The following is a 13,170-nucleotide window of genomic DNA, read 5'->3' as shown; positions in this document are numbered from 1 at the left end:
CATTCCTGGTTTACATCATTCCTGGTTTACAGCCGAATTGTCACTTATTCCCATAATTCCTGGTTTACAGCCGAATTGTCACGTATTCCCATCATTCCTGGTTTACATCATTCCTGGTTTACAGCCGAATTGTCACTTATTCCCATCATTCCTGGTTTACAGCCGAATTGTCACTTATTCCCATCATTCCTGGTTTATATGATTCCTCGTTTACAGCCGAATTGTCACTTATTCCCATCATTCCTGGTTTACAGCCTAGAATCACTTATTCCCATCATTCCTAGTTTATATCATTCCTGGTTTACAGCCGAATTGTCACTTATTCCCATCATTCCTGGTTTATATCATTCCTGGTTTACAGCCGAATTGTCACTTATTCCCATCATTCCTGGTTTACATCATTCCTGGTTTACAGCCGAATTATCACTTATTCCCATCATTCCTGGTTTATATCATTCCTGGTTTACAGCCGAATTGTCACTTATTCCCATCATTCCTGGTTTACATCATTCCTGGTTTACAGCCGAATTGTCACTTATTCCCATCATTCCTGGTTTATATCATTCCTGGTCTACAGCCGAATTGTCACTTATTCCCATCATTCCTGGTTTATATCATTCCTGGTTTACAGCCGAATTGTCACTTATTCCCATCATTCCTGGTTTACAGCCTAAAGTCACTTATTCCCATCATTCCTGGTTTACATCATTCCTGGTTTACAGCCGAATTGTCACTTATTCCCATCATTCCTGGTTTATATCATTCCTGGTTTACAGCCGAATTGTCACTTATTCCCATCATTCCTGGTTTATATCATTCCTGGTTTACAGCCGAATTGTCACTTATTCCCATCATTCCTGGTTTACAGCCTAAAGTCACTTATTCCCATCATTCCTGGTTTATATCATTCCTGGTTTATATCATTCCTGGTTTACAGCCGAATTGTCACTTATTCCCATCATTCCTGGTTTACATCATTCCTGGTTTACAGCCTAAAGTCACTTATTCCCATCATTCCTAGTTTATATCATTCCTGGTTTACAGCCGAATTGTCACTTATTCCCATCATTCCTGGTTTACATCATTCCTGGTTTACAGCCTAAAGTCACTTATTCCCATCATTCCTGGTTTACATCATTCCTGGTTTACAGCCGAATTGTCACTTATTCCCATCATTCCTGGTTTACATAATTCCTGGTTCACAGCCGAATTCACTTATTCCCATCATTCCCAGTTTACATCATTCCTGGTTTACAGCCTAAAGTCACTTATTCCCATCATTCCTGGTTTATATCATTCCTGGTTTACAGCCGAATTGTCACTTATTCCCATTATTCCTAGTTTACATCATTCCTGGTTTACAGCCGAATTGTCACTTATTCCCATCATTCCTGGTTTCCATCATTCCTGGTTTTCAGCCGAATTGTCACTTATTCCCATCATTCCTGGTTTACATCATTCCTGGTTTACAGCCGAATTGTCACTTATTCCCATCATTCCTGGTTTACATCATTCCTGGTTTACAGCCTAAAGTCACTTATTCCCATCATTCCTGGTTTACATCATTCCTGGTTCACAGCCGAATTGTCACTTATTCCCATCATTCCTGGTTCACAGCCGAATTGTCACTTATTCCCATCATTCCTGGTTTACATCATTCCTGGTTTACAGCCGAATTGTCACTTATTCCCATCATTCCTGGTTTACATCATTCCTGGTTTACAGCCGAATTATCACTTATTCCCATCATTCCTGGTTTACATCATTCCTGGTTCACAGCCGAATTATCACTTATTCCCATCATTCCTGGTTTACATCATTCCTGGTTCACAGCCGAATTGTCACTTATTCCCATCATTCCTGGTTTACATCATTCCTGGTTTACATCATTCCTGGTTTACAGCCGAATTGTCACTTATTCCCATGATTCAATACTGTATGAATGTTTACCACCTGGCTATTCCCTTTTGGCATGCCTTCTGCTTTCATTAAACACTTGTCTGGCATCATTGCAAGCTTGTGGAATCCATTTTGCCCTGGACAAGAAGATCGACAAACATTGGCTCACTGGACTCCCTGCAGTGGACTCGACAAGAGAAAAAGTACATGATGTGCGTCTTTGACATGTGATGGTGAACACGTGAACCATCCACCGGGTAAATGTACCTGACACGATGGCACCACTTGTACAAACAGCATGAACAGGTAAGGTTTGTACCCACTGCATTGTCCAACACAAAAACTCTCAAAAGTACAGACTTTACATATGCCATTCGATGTACTAGTCGATTCCTGTAATGTGGGTTTGGCAGGATGGCATAGAGGTACACACACTCACCTATAAACCGTCAAGCCTGGGTTCAAATCCCAACCTAGCTGTAAACTGTTTTCACAGGGCGATTCATCAATGGGTGTGCCGTCCCTCGGATGGACGTTAAACTGGGCCGCACCGTCTGCCAACATTCGATGGTGGACGTTATAGATCTCAGGGGTCCATCGCGAAGAGTAGGCGAACCATCGCCATCATGAACGAATTACAAATTCCTACTCCAACCAGCAGAGGGCACTGCATCAGTGGCACAGCCGCGCCCTCGGCCAATGATGCTACCCCGCAGCCTCGTGCTGAATACCAACGGAAACAATCGTCATGTGAAACACAGAAGTTTCACAAGACACTTGGGTCAATGGGAGTCTATCACATTCTTTAGAGTCAAGATCACGTTTGTCTCACCGAGAACAAAAACATACAGCATACAAATATACAAATAGTTTGTATACAAATAGTAGTTTGTAGTAGTTTGTATACAAATATACAGTTCCATCTTTACACTTCTGTACCACAAGGAAGGGTGACGTACAGTAAACGAAACAATTATTACCTCCGCCACCAAAGGTGGATGGAGGTTATGTTTTCACCCTTGTCTGTCTGTCTACAAAATATCTCGAAAAGTTGTGCATGGATTTGGATTAAATTTGGCAGAGATGTAGCGTATGTGACAAGGGCGAAATTAGTAGATTTTGGTGAAGATTCGGATTCGGTTGCTAGACTTTTGAAGCGATTCTTCACCATTGGGAGATCGGGCCAAAAATGATGCATAGCAGGATATCTCAAAAGGTTGTGGATGGATTTGGACGAAACTTGGTGGACATGTTGTGTGTGTGACAAGGACGATTCCATTAGATGTTGGTGAAGATCTGAATATGGATTCAGATATGAGAATTATTTAATTTTTCAAGTGATTCTTCACCATTGTTTCACCCATAACCCATAACAAACATCATTCACCCATAGGGCCAAAAACGGTACATAGCAGGATATCTCAAAAAGTTGTGGATGGATTTGGATGAAACCTGGTGGACATCTTGTGTGTGTGTGACAAGGAAGAATCGATTCGATTTTGGTGAAGATCCGGATCCGGATCCAGCGAGTAGAATTTTTTAAAGTGATTATTCACCATTGAGCGATATGGCTAACCAGGTGGAGGTATGCTCTCTACTGAGTACCGTTCTAGTTTTCTGTGTATTCCACAGTAATCCAAGGCTCGTGGAAGAGCTTGCGTGCTCATGACATCCAGAAAAATAAGTCGACAGTAGACATCGGTGTACTTATACTCGAATAAAAATGACACAAATAAAGAATGACCCCCTCACATAATCACAGGTGGTATCTACAGGGGGTTCGAGCCCAGGTTCAGTGCATCACGAGTCATGGGATTGGATGGAATCACCTACATGCCGACTCGGTGAAACCAAAAGGAAAAAGCAAACCATTTCGTTGTTGGACCTGAATAAAGAACAAAGGAGGACAACTAATTACATAAACAATGCTTCAGCCATCAAATCCAACCGCCAAGCGAGAAAGATCAGTACAACAGATGGATCCAACGAGCACAACAATGCGAAGACACGCCACACACCATGATCATATTATTACACACATTATAACCGCATCTCCTGGCGGCTGCCTCTTCTTGGCAGGCACAGAAGTAAATAAGGTAGATTTTCAAACAATTTCAATTCAGCATTGTTTGCTGGCAGAAAAAGGAAAAAGTAATGTGTGTAACATCTATTCCATGACCATCTCATGTCAACCAACTTGGATTCTGATTTGAGACTATTTGAGCTAAGCATGTAAAATACCATATATTTCATACATGTACATACACGACACACGACACACGACACACGACACACGACACACACACGACACACACACGACACACACACGACACACACACGACACACACACGACACACACACACACAAACGTTTGGGTTAGTCCAATGATATTCCTACTTTCGAGTAAATCATCAACTTATCAGTGATAACAATCATACTTGTTTATTATCTATCTATAATTCCAGTAATCTCTGTACGTTTGTACGTTTGTACGTCTGTACGTCTGTACGTCTGTTTGTCTGTGACCGCTGTTTCTCGACAACCACGGGTCCGATATACTTTTAACTTGCCAGGTATATTGCTGGGGACCCGAGGATGTGCCTTTTCAAGGTTTCATATTAATCGGACAATTACTTACCGAGCTATGTCCAAAAAACGATTCAACCAATCAGAGAGCAGCGAACTATCGCGTGTGCCGAACGTGGCGGACACACTCTGCCTCGGATGGCACATTTGAGAGCGTATTCATTTATTTCACGTTTGCAAACTATGTTGGCGTTAAACTATGTTTTAAAACTAATAAAAACGAATTTGCGATTCATTCGCTTTCCTGCGCGTTTGTGCACGCGATGGCGATTTCTTTACCAAACTCCGGAAGCCGTTCGCTTTGGACCAAACCATTGCATGTAAATAGAGGGGGGGGATTGTCACCGTACTCGCAAGCCGTTCGCTTTGGACCAAACCATTTCATGTAAATAGAGGGGGGGGATTGTCACCGTACTCGCAAGCCGTTCGCTTTGGACCAAACCATTTCATGTAAATAGAGGGGGGGGGGGATTGTCACCGTACTCGCAGGCCGTTCGCTTTGGACCAAACCATTTCATGTAAATAGAGGGGGGGGATATAATTTTAGATATATATATAGTACGGGCATGCCCTAGTTATAGCAAAGTTAACAGGCGTTGCTGGGCAGCACCATGTCGCCTCGCTGGTGGGAATATTAAGAGAGAAGGAAAGAGCAGAGGGGAAGGGGTGGGGAGAGAGAGGAGGAAGGAGTGAGGAGTGGAGGGCAGGGGGGAAGAGGGATATGGCAGAGAGAGGAGGGAAGGGTAGGGGGAGGGGAGAGGTATGGCAGGGGAAAGGGAAGAAGGGAGGGGAGGGGAGAGAGGAGGGTGAGGATGAGGAGGGGAGAAGGGGGAGGGTGGAGCAGTAGGATGGGGACAGGAGAGAACAGGTGGATGGTAAGGGGGATGGGGGGGGGGAGAAGTAGGAGGGGGCAGGAGGCCGGTGAGGGGAGAGAAGGAGCAGAGTGAGGGGAGCAGGAGAACAAGAGGAGAACAAAAGAAGAGCAGGAGGAGAGTGAGAGGTAAGCAGGAGGGGTGAGCTGGGAGCAGGAGGAGGAGTGAGCTGGGAGCAGGAGGATAGGAGAGGGAGCAGGAGGAGAAGGGAGCAGTATGAGAAGGGAGCAGGAGGAGAAAGGACCAGGAGGAGAAAGGAGCAGGAGGAGAAGGGAGCAGGGGTGTGTTCCATTACCAATAAGCTTGTAGAGCGCTGGTCAAGTGGCTTCAGCACTCAAGCAAGTACTCCACAAAATGGTCGTGAAGGAATGGCTGGCTCGGCAAGCAATTCATACTTAAGATCAAGCATTCGATGATTAGCGCTTTGAGTTATCTTGTCTCATTGATTTACTCATTGAAATCCTCCCATTTTGTTAATCGTTCTTTTAATTCGATCTTTAATTTGATTTATTTTGCCTTCCTAACTCTGGAGATTTCCCCCACCGAGTACCCAGACGCGGCTGTGTAGGCATTCACTGCGATCCCGCTGATTAATTATTTTTGTTGCACTAAATAAAGTTACACTTTGGGAACATTCCTTAATCGTTTCTTCACTCAATGTAATTGTTGGAAGAGTAGAAAAAGTTGAGTTTAATGCTTTGGCAATATGGAGGAAAGACAGCCCTGTTAAAGCTTGCAAGAGCATACAATATACGTGTAGTTATAAGAATTGGTGATTTCTTAAAATTTACAGATGTCGCTCCAGATTTCAGCACTTATTTAGTCTTGGAGATCCGATCCGATCCTCAAACCCGAACCCAAATTTCGATTATATACCTTAATTAGTCGAGCCTGGTGTTGGCTTAGTGGTTAGGGTGCAGGCTTGGGATCCTAGGATCCTGAGTTCGAATCCCGGTCGATTGCTGAATTAACGCCAGGGGGGTTGACTCAGCCTGTCATCCTTCCGAGGTTGGCAAATTGAGTACCAGCTTTCTGGGATTAATGATCCCGGTGTGTACCCAGATTTAGAATAGGTACACCGTATCCCTGCGCATCATAAGAGGCAACTAAGGGTTGGCGTCAGGAAGGGCATCCGGCCATAAAAACATTGCCTCAAACAGGGAACCATGATCGTCATGTGGCCTGCAATGCTAACCCCCACTCTAGCAGGGAAAAATAGCCTTAAAACGATCATTCATTCATACCTTAATTAGTCCATGAGAGTAGATCGTATTTCCAAGGCAAGACACGTCATGCAAAGTTTGGGGCCGCTAGGCTTCATGGTTTTGGTCTTTCACATCTTTGTCTTATATGACACACATTGTCTTTGATGATTAATAGATGAACAGCCCCTATATATGCACGTGAAACATACTGCTTGATGACATAACAAGACAAGTGTCATTTTATAGTATCAGTCAATATGTCGCGTGTCTGCACTTTGCCTTCTTGAGACCCATCACTTTTACTCATGCTTCCTGAATGTGGCTGAAGCACTCTTACAGGAATATTTTCCCAAATATCCTGGAGTACATTCCACAGTTCTGTAAGATTAGTCTGGTTCCTCTTGTTCTCCGTTTCCAGGTAATCCCATATTGCATCGATGGGATTCATGTACAGACTCTGAGGTGACCATTCTAACACCTGTAGCAACACCATCTGTAACCGTGTTCCCCAAATACTTTTTTAACATTTTGAAAGTGTGTTTTGGATTATCATTTTGTTGGGAAATTAAACGATTTCCACGAGGAACTGTGTGGTGCTGCAGTATCTGCTTGTACTTCTCTTTTGTTAGCGTCCCATTGATTTTAACAGGTTTTTGTACATCAAAAGCTGAGATACGACCCCGGACAGCCACAGAGCCTCTCCTGTGTTTAATAGATAGTAGATTGCAAACATTGAATGTCATAACGCTCTCCAGGTCTTCATCGTACGAACCGGTGTCTCTTACATCCAAAAAAGGTCAAACTTCGACTCATCAGACCAGAGTACCTGGTTCCATTGATCAGTCATCCATTCTTGGTGTTGCCTTGCAAATTCGAGTCTTTTCACCTTATTCTGTTGTCTCAGTAGTGGTTCATTTGCTGCAACTCGGTCATGGAGACCTGCTGCAATCAACCTTCTGTGGACAGTGCTGGATGAGATGTTAATGGTTTGGCCTGCTCTCATTTGTCAGCTGCTGACTTGATTTTCTTCTGTCCCATAAGCTGAGCAATTCCAAGTGCTTGTCTAGGGATGAGGAGGTGGGAGGGATGATCCCATGAAGTCGAGTTGTTTATTTTTCTTGACACGATTCATCAGCGGTATTTGATTAGAGAGAATTTTTAGTTGTAAAACTTTCCCCATCCTATCTGGCCGACTTTTGGTCTTCAATAAGAGCCGGCGGAGTCCTTTTCTTCTGGACTGAAGAGTGTAGGGTGCTGTTAGCAGGATCCCATAGGCCAGCGGTCACACCTCCTTTAGTCAAGACGTGAATCTAGATCTGCAACACCCTTCTTGTCTTTCTCATGTGAGCTTTTGTGTTTTCATGACGACCTTGTTCCCTCCCCTTACATGCTGCCCGAGAACAAAGTGTGCTGCGACACTGTGATTCACGGTTTGGTTATGTGTATTCACCATTGCTTTATTCAATGCGAATTTTGTCTAACCGGCTTTCAATTTCATCTCAAAGGTCTGATCAGGGGAAATGCCCGAACATGGCTTTCCAGTCGGTGAAATTGAGAAGAGACCACCTTTCACGTGGGCTGTTGCCCTTCCTCAACATACAACCTGTACAATCTTCAATCTGGGTTCCATTGTGCTCGAGTAAAGCAGCAAGTAACGTGAATAGTGAATGTTGCTGTAGATATTCATCCATGGCTGCATCAGTCCGAGGGTCACCAGATACTAATCCCAGTCCCAGAATGATAGTCGAGTAGCAACACCGCCACCATCTCCACGTGTGACATCCAATTCGGTCCAATTTCAGATGTAGACTCCATGACATCTCGGAAGACCGATGTTGGTAGCTTCTGGAATTCAGCATCCAGAAGGATTTATTAAACTATGGGTAGTTCCTTTCTTCTTTCTCCAACTAACCGATGATATTTTCAGATGGCATTCCTTGTGCATCAAATGACCTTTTAGCCTACCATCCCATTGTATATGCATTGTACATGTAATTTTCATTTTCTTCCACTGTCGTCTAGCCCAGGCCCAAATTTAACCATTTACATCATTTACCATTGTAACAAAATTAGAACGACGGCGTTCATAGAACACCTTACCCCATGCTGTCTGGAGGAAAAGGACATGGGAAGGGTCAATAAAACTCTTACTTTGCGTTTCTGAGCACAATCTATATTTTCTGAGCACTATTCGTGCCTGTTGTTTGTCCTTTGTGACATCCCTCAAAACTACTTTTCCTGTTTGGAATTATTTTCAATTTTGTTTGACCGTCAGACACACAGATGAAAACAAATACTTTACCCTTCTATGCGCATGAGCACTCTCAGAACAAGATTTCGTACAATTAGCCAAATTCAGAGCTACAGCACTGCTAAACTGCAGTTTTGTGTTCCCATTCATTGTCTACGCTCTACGGTGTTCAAAAAAAAAAAAAAAAAAAAAAAAAAATCAATTGAAATCAAGTAGTTCCCCTATCATAAACCGACGTCTGTACACAGGCAAACAGACAAACTGAACCAATTGCTTAACCCTGCATTTTGCTTCACACACGGGTAATAACATAAAAATAACGCATCTTCAACATCCTGCTGCTCTTTGTCTGGAATCTGGAGTTCAGATTATTAGACTCAGTATAGACATATCCAGGGTGTCCATAAATTACCATTCCAACATCAGAGTAATAATAAATATAATAATTAAATGGGAGACAAGATGTGGTTTACTGCATGTGAAAGAACATTTCTAGAAGTTATTTTGACTTTTTTTTCTTTCTTTTTCATTTCCTGGTGTCTCTTGTGACACGCAAGGTCACATTTACTGCAAATGGCGTCCTTACAAGAAAAAGCATACTGTTTTGCCTGGTTTATAGATCCCTCATTAGCTATGCAGGTTCAACTGAGTTTCAGGACTACCTGTGGAAGGCAGCCACCACGACACAAATTCGTGAGTGGAACAAAAAGTTTATGGAGACTGGTAGCTTTCTGGCTGCAGAGAAGGGGGCAGACCTGCCAAGCACAAGTGATGGCCACGTTGAACGCGTGAGTGAGACATTTGAGCGAAGTCCCTAAACGTCCATTCAGATTCGGATAATGATCTGGACAAACCTAGGCAATGAAACTTTGAAAGACATTCTCTCACATACAACCATATCATCGTTTCCAATTAATTTTTTTTTTTTTTTATCTCTGTTTGAATTGGGAATGTGTGGCGGGCACAAGGGACAATAATTCCGCACACCAGTGGGTGGCGCGAGCGTCCAGGCGGGGAACAAAAGCGTATGCCCCGCCTTTCGACCGATCGGCCACGCCCGGGGACAAGGCGTGGCCTCGGGACATATATGCGGGCTCTAAGCTCGAGCCCGCCCAGTGCTGAAGTGCGAGCTCTGAATAAAGACTCTGTTTGTACCAACGTGTTGTGGCCTACCTCTCTGGCAATCGAGTCGTGTGTGCGCAGCACCACACTGGTGACCCCGATCGGGGGTCAGCAACTGCTGAACCAAACGCGCCATGGCTACCAACGCCGTCGCCGTCAAGCTCCCGGAGTTTTGGGAAGCACAAGCCGACGTTTGGTTTGTGCAGGCCGAAGCTCAATTTCAGCTCCGAGGCATCACGGCGGACGAGACCCGGTACTACCACGTGGTCGCCGCCCTCGGGCCCGGCACTGCCGCCTGAGTCGTGTCCATCCTTCGGCGCCCGCCGGGCGACAACAAGTATGAGGCGCTCAAACGTCTCCTCCTCGCCACGTTCGGGCTCACGGAGATCGAACGGGCCGACCGCCTCCTGGACCTTCCCGCCCTCGGCGACACACGACCATCCGTCCGGATGGATTTCATGCTGTCGCTGCTTGGAGACCAGCACCCGGATTTCTTGTTCCGTGCACTTTTCCTCCGCCAGCTACCGATACAGGTGCGCCTCGCGCTGGCCGGTTCCGACATCACGGGACCCCGCGCCCTGGCCGGAGAGGCCGACAAGTTTTTCGCGGCCTGCGACACGCGGTCGGTTTACGGTGCTGCCGTAGTGGATCCCGGGGCAGAGGCTACAGCGCCCCCGGCTTCCCTCGTGGCCGCTGCTGTGCCCCGCCCACTACCGCCGCCGCCACCACCACGGCCGCCACCGCCACAAACCTGGTGCTACTACCACGCCAGGTTCGGCCGCAAGGCTAAAACGTGTCGCCCGCCGCGCTCTTTTGACGGGTCGGGAAACGACCGGGCCGGCGCTCATTAGCGGCCCTGAGCGTCGGCCATTCGGGCAGCCTCCTGTTCATCATGGACACCTTGTCCGGGCGCCGTTTTCTTTGCGACACAGGAGCGCAGGTAAGCGTCCTCCCTGCCTCCACGTCCGACAAGCAAGCCGCGGGCCGGGGCCCCGCTTTGCTTGCCGCCAACGGTACACCCATCCGCACATTCGGGAAGCGTTGCCTCTCACTGCGGTTCGGAGGGCAGCGCTTTCAATGGTCGTTCGTGACCGCCAGCGTGCCAATGGCCCTGCTGGGCACGGACTTCCTATGTGCGCATGGGCTGTTGGTCGACGTGAAGCGCAGACGTCTCGTCCAGGCCGAAACCTTCAGCTCGCTCGCTTGTTCGCTGAGCGGCTCATTGAGCGGCTCACTGAGCGGCTCGCCGAGCGGCTTGCTGGAAGGTTCCGTCCCGGCGAGTTTAGTTTGCACGCTTCTGGCAGCTGACGACTTTACCCGCCTCCTAGCCAGTTTCCCGGCCCTCACGCGGCCCACCTCAGCAGTGGCTGTTAAACACGGGGTGGAGCACCATATACCCACGGTCGGGCCGCCGGTCTACGCCCCGGGCATGCCGACATGAACCCACGAAGCTCGCCGTGGCGAAAGCTGAGTTTGCCACGCTGGAGCGTTTGGGCTTCTCCTCTGCACATTGTGCCGAAGCCCGGCGGGGGATGGCGGCCGTGCGGTGACTACCGCCGGCTCAATGATGCCACCACCCCCGACCGCTACCCGGTCCCACATATCCAGGACTTTTCCGCCCGGTTGGCAAACACGACCGTGTTTTCCAAGGTGGACCTCATCCGGGGCTACCACCAGGTCCCCGTTCAACCGGGCGATGTCCCGAAGACGGCCGTCATCACTCCTTTCGGCCTCTTCGACTTCCTGCGAATACCTTTCGGGTTGAAGAATGCGGCCCTGGCGTTCCAACGGCTTATGGACAGCGTCTTGCGCGACTTACCTTTCCTCTATGTCCCCCTGGACGACATCCTAGTCGCGAGGGCATCCCGGGAGGAGCACCTGCTCCACCTCCGCACGCTTTTCGAACGCCTGGGCCAGCATGGCCTAATCATCAACCCCGCCAAATGCCGTTTAGGCGTCGCCACTATCGACTTATTGGGGCACCGCATCACCAGGCACGAGGCCGTCCCTTTACCGGCCAAGGTGGAGGCGGTCAGGGATTTCCCGCGACCCCGCACGATCAAGGGGCTCCAGGAGTTCCTAGGCATGGTAAATTTTTACCACCGCTCCGTGCCCCACGTCGCCCAGCTCCTCCGCCCCTTGCACGAGGCCCTCCGGGGCAAGCCAGGCAAAGGTGACATCGCCTGGTCAGAGCCGATGGCTGCGGCGTTTGCGGGCGCAAAGCTGGCCCTGGCCAACGCCACCATGCTGGCGCACCCGGCGCCCAATGCGCCGATCGCCCTCACCACCAACGCGTCGGACTACGTGGTGGGCGCAGTGCACGAGCAGTGGGTGCGTGGTGCTTGGCAACCGCTGGCGTTTTTTAGCCGGCAGCTTCGCCCACACGAACGCCGCTACAGCACCTTCCTCCGCGACGGCAGCTGGGCCGACAGGCTCCCCTGGGTCCTGCTGGGCCTCAGGACGGCGCACAAGGACGACCTGCACGTGTCCTCGGCGGAGCTGGTCTTCGGGCAACCACTGCGGGTACCGGGCGAATTTATCCCCGACTCCACGGCTCCTTGGTCCGCGGCGCAACAGCGCTCCGCCCTTCAGGAGACCGCCCGGAGGTTCACCCCGGTGCCGACGGCACACCATGGTTGCCCGTCTTCCCACGTCGCCCCGGAGCTTCGCACGGCGGAGTACGTCTTCGTCCGGCACGATGCCCACCGGGCACCGCTACGGCCCCCGTACGACAGGCCCTTCCGCGTGCTGGAGACCGGGGACAAATATTTCACTATCGACATCGGCGGTGCCCCGGATCGCATCTCCGTGGACCGCCTCAAGCCGGCCCACCTCGATCTGGACCACCCCCGCAAGCAGCTCTGCCTCTGCGTCGGGGCCGCCCCCCGGCGGTCGGACCCCCAGCACCCCCCAGCCCCGCGACTCCCCAGCCCTGCACGCATCACTAGGGGGCGTTTCGGCCGGGTCATCCGGCTTCCCCGCAAACTCACCCTTCAGGTGCGCGGGAATTCTGGGGGGGTGCGTGTGGCGGGCCCAAGGGACAATAAATCCGTGCACCAGTGGGTGGCGCGAGCATCCAGGCGGGGAACGAAAGCGCATGCCCCGCCTTTCGACCGATCGGCCACGCCCGGGGACAAGGCGTGGCCTCGGGACATAAATGCGAGCTCTAAGCTCGAGTCCGCCCAGTGCTGAAGTGCGAGCTCTGAATAAAGACTCTGTTTGTACCAACGCGTTG

The 13,170-nt window shown here is 48.9% G+C and overlaps 1 protein-coding gene across 1 annotated transcript in view; it reads right to left on the bottom strand.

Moving 5' to 3' along the window:
* LOC137421427 (rhophilin-2) overlaps positions 1-13,170 on the bottom strand; it is a 128,250-nt gene that overhangs the window by 113,911 nt on the left and 1,169 nt on the right. The window lies entirely within an intron of this gene.

The sequence above is a fragment of the Myxine glutinosa genome, chromosome 2 (genome assembly GCF_964187855.1).
Source record: "Myxine glutinosa chromosome 2, kmMyxGlut1.1, whole genome shotgun sequence".
Classification (NCBI taxonomy): domain Eukaryota; kingdom Metazoa; phylum Chordata; class Myxini; order Myxiniformes; family Myxinidae; genus Myxine; species Myxine glutinosa.
The sequence above is the reverse complement of the archived record's forward strand: the minus strand, read 5'-3'. Positions and strand labels throughout refer to the sequence as shown.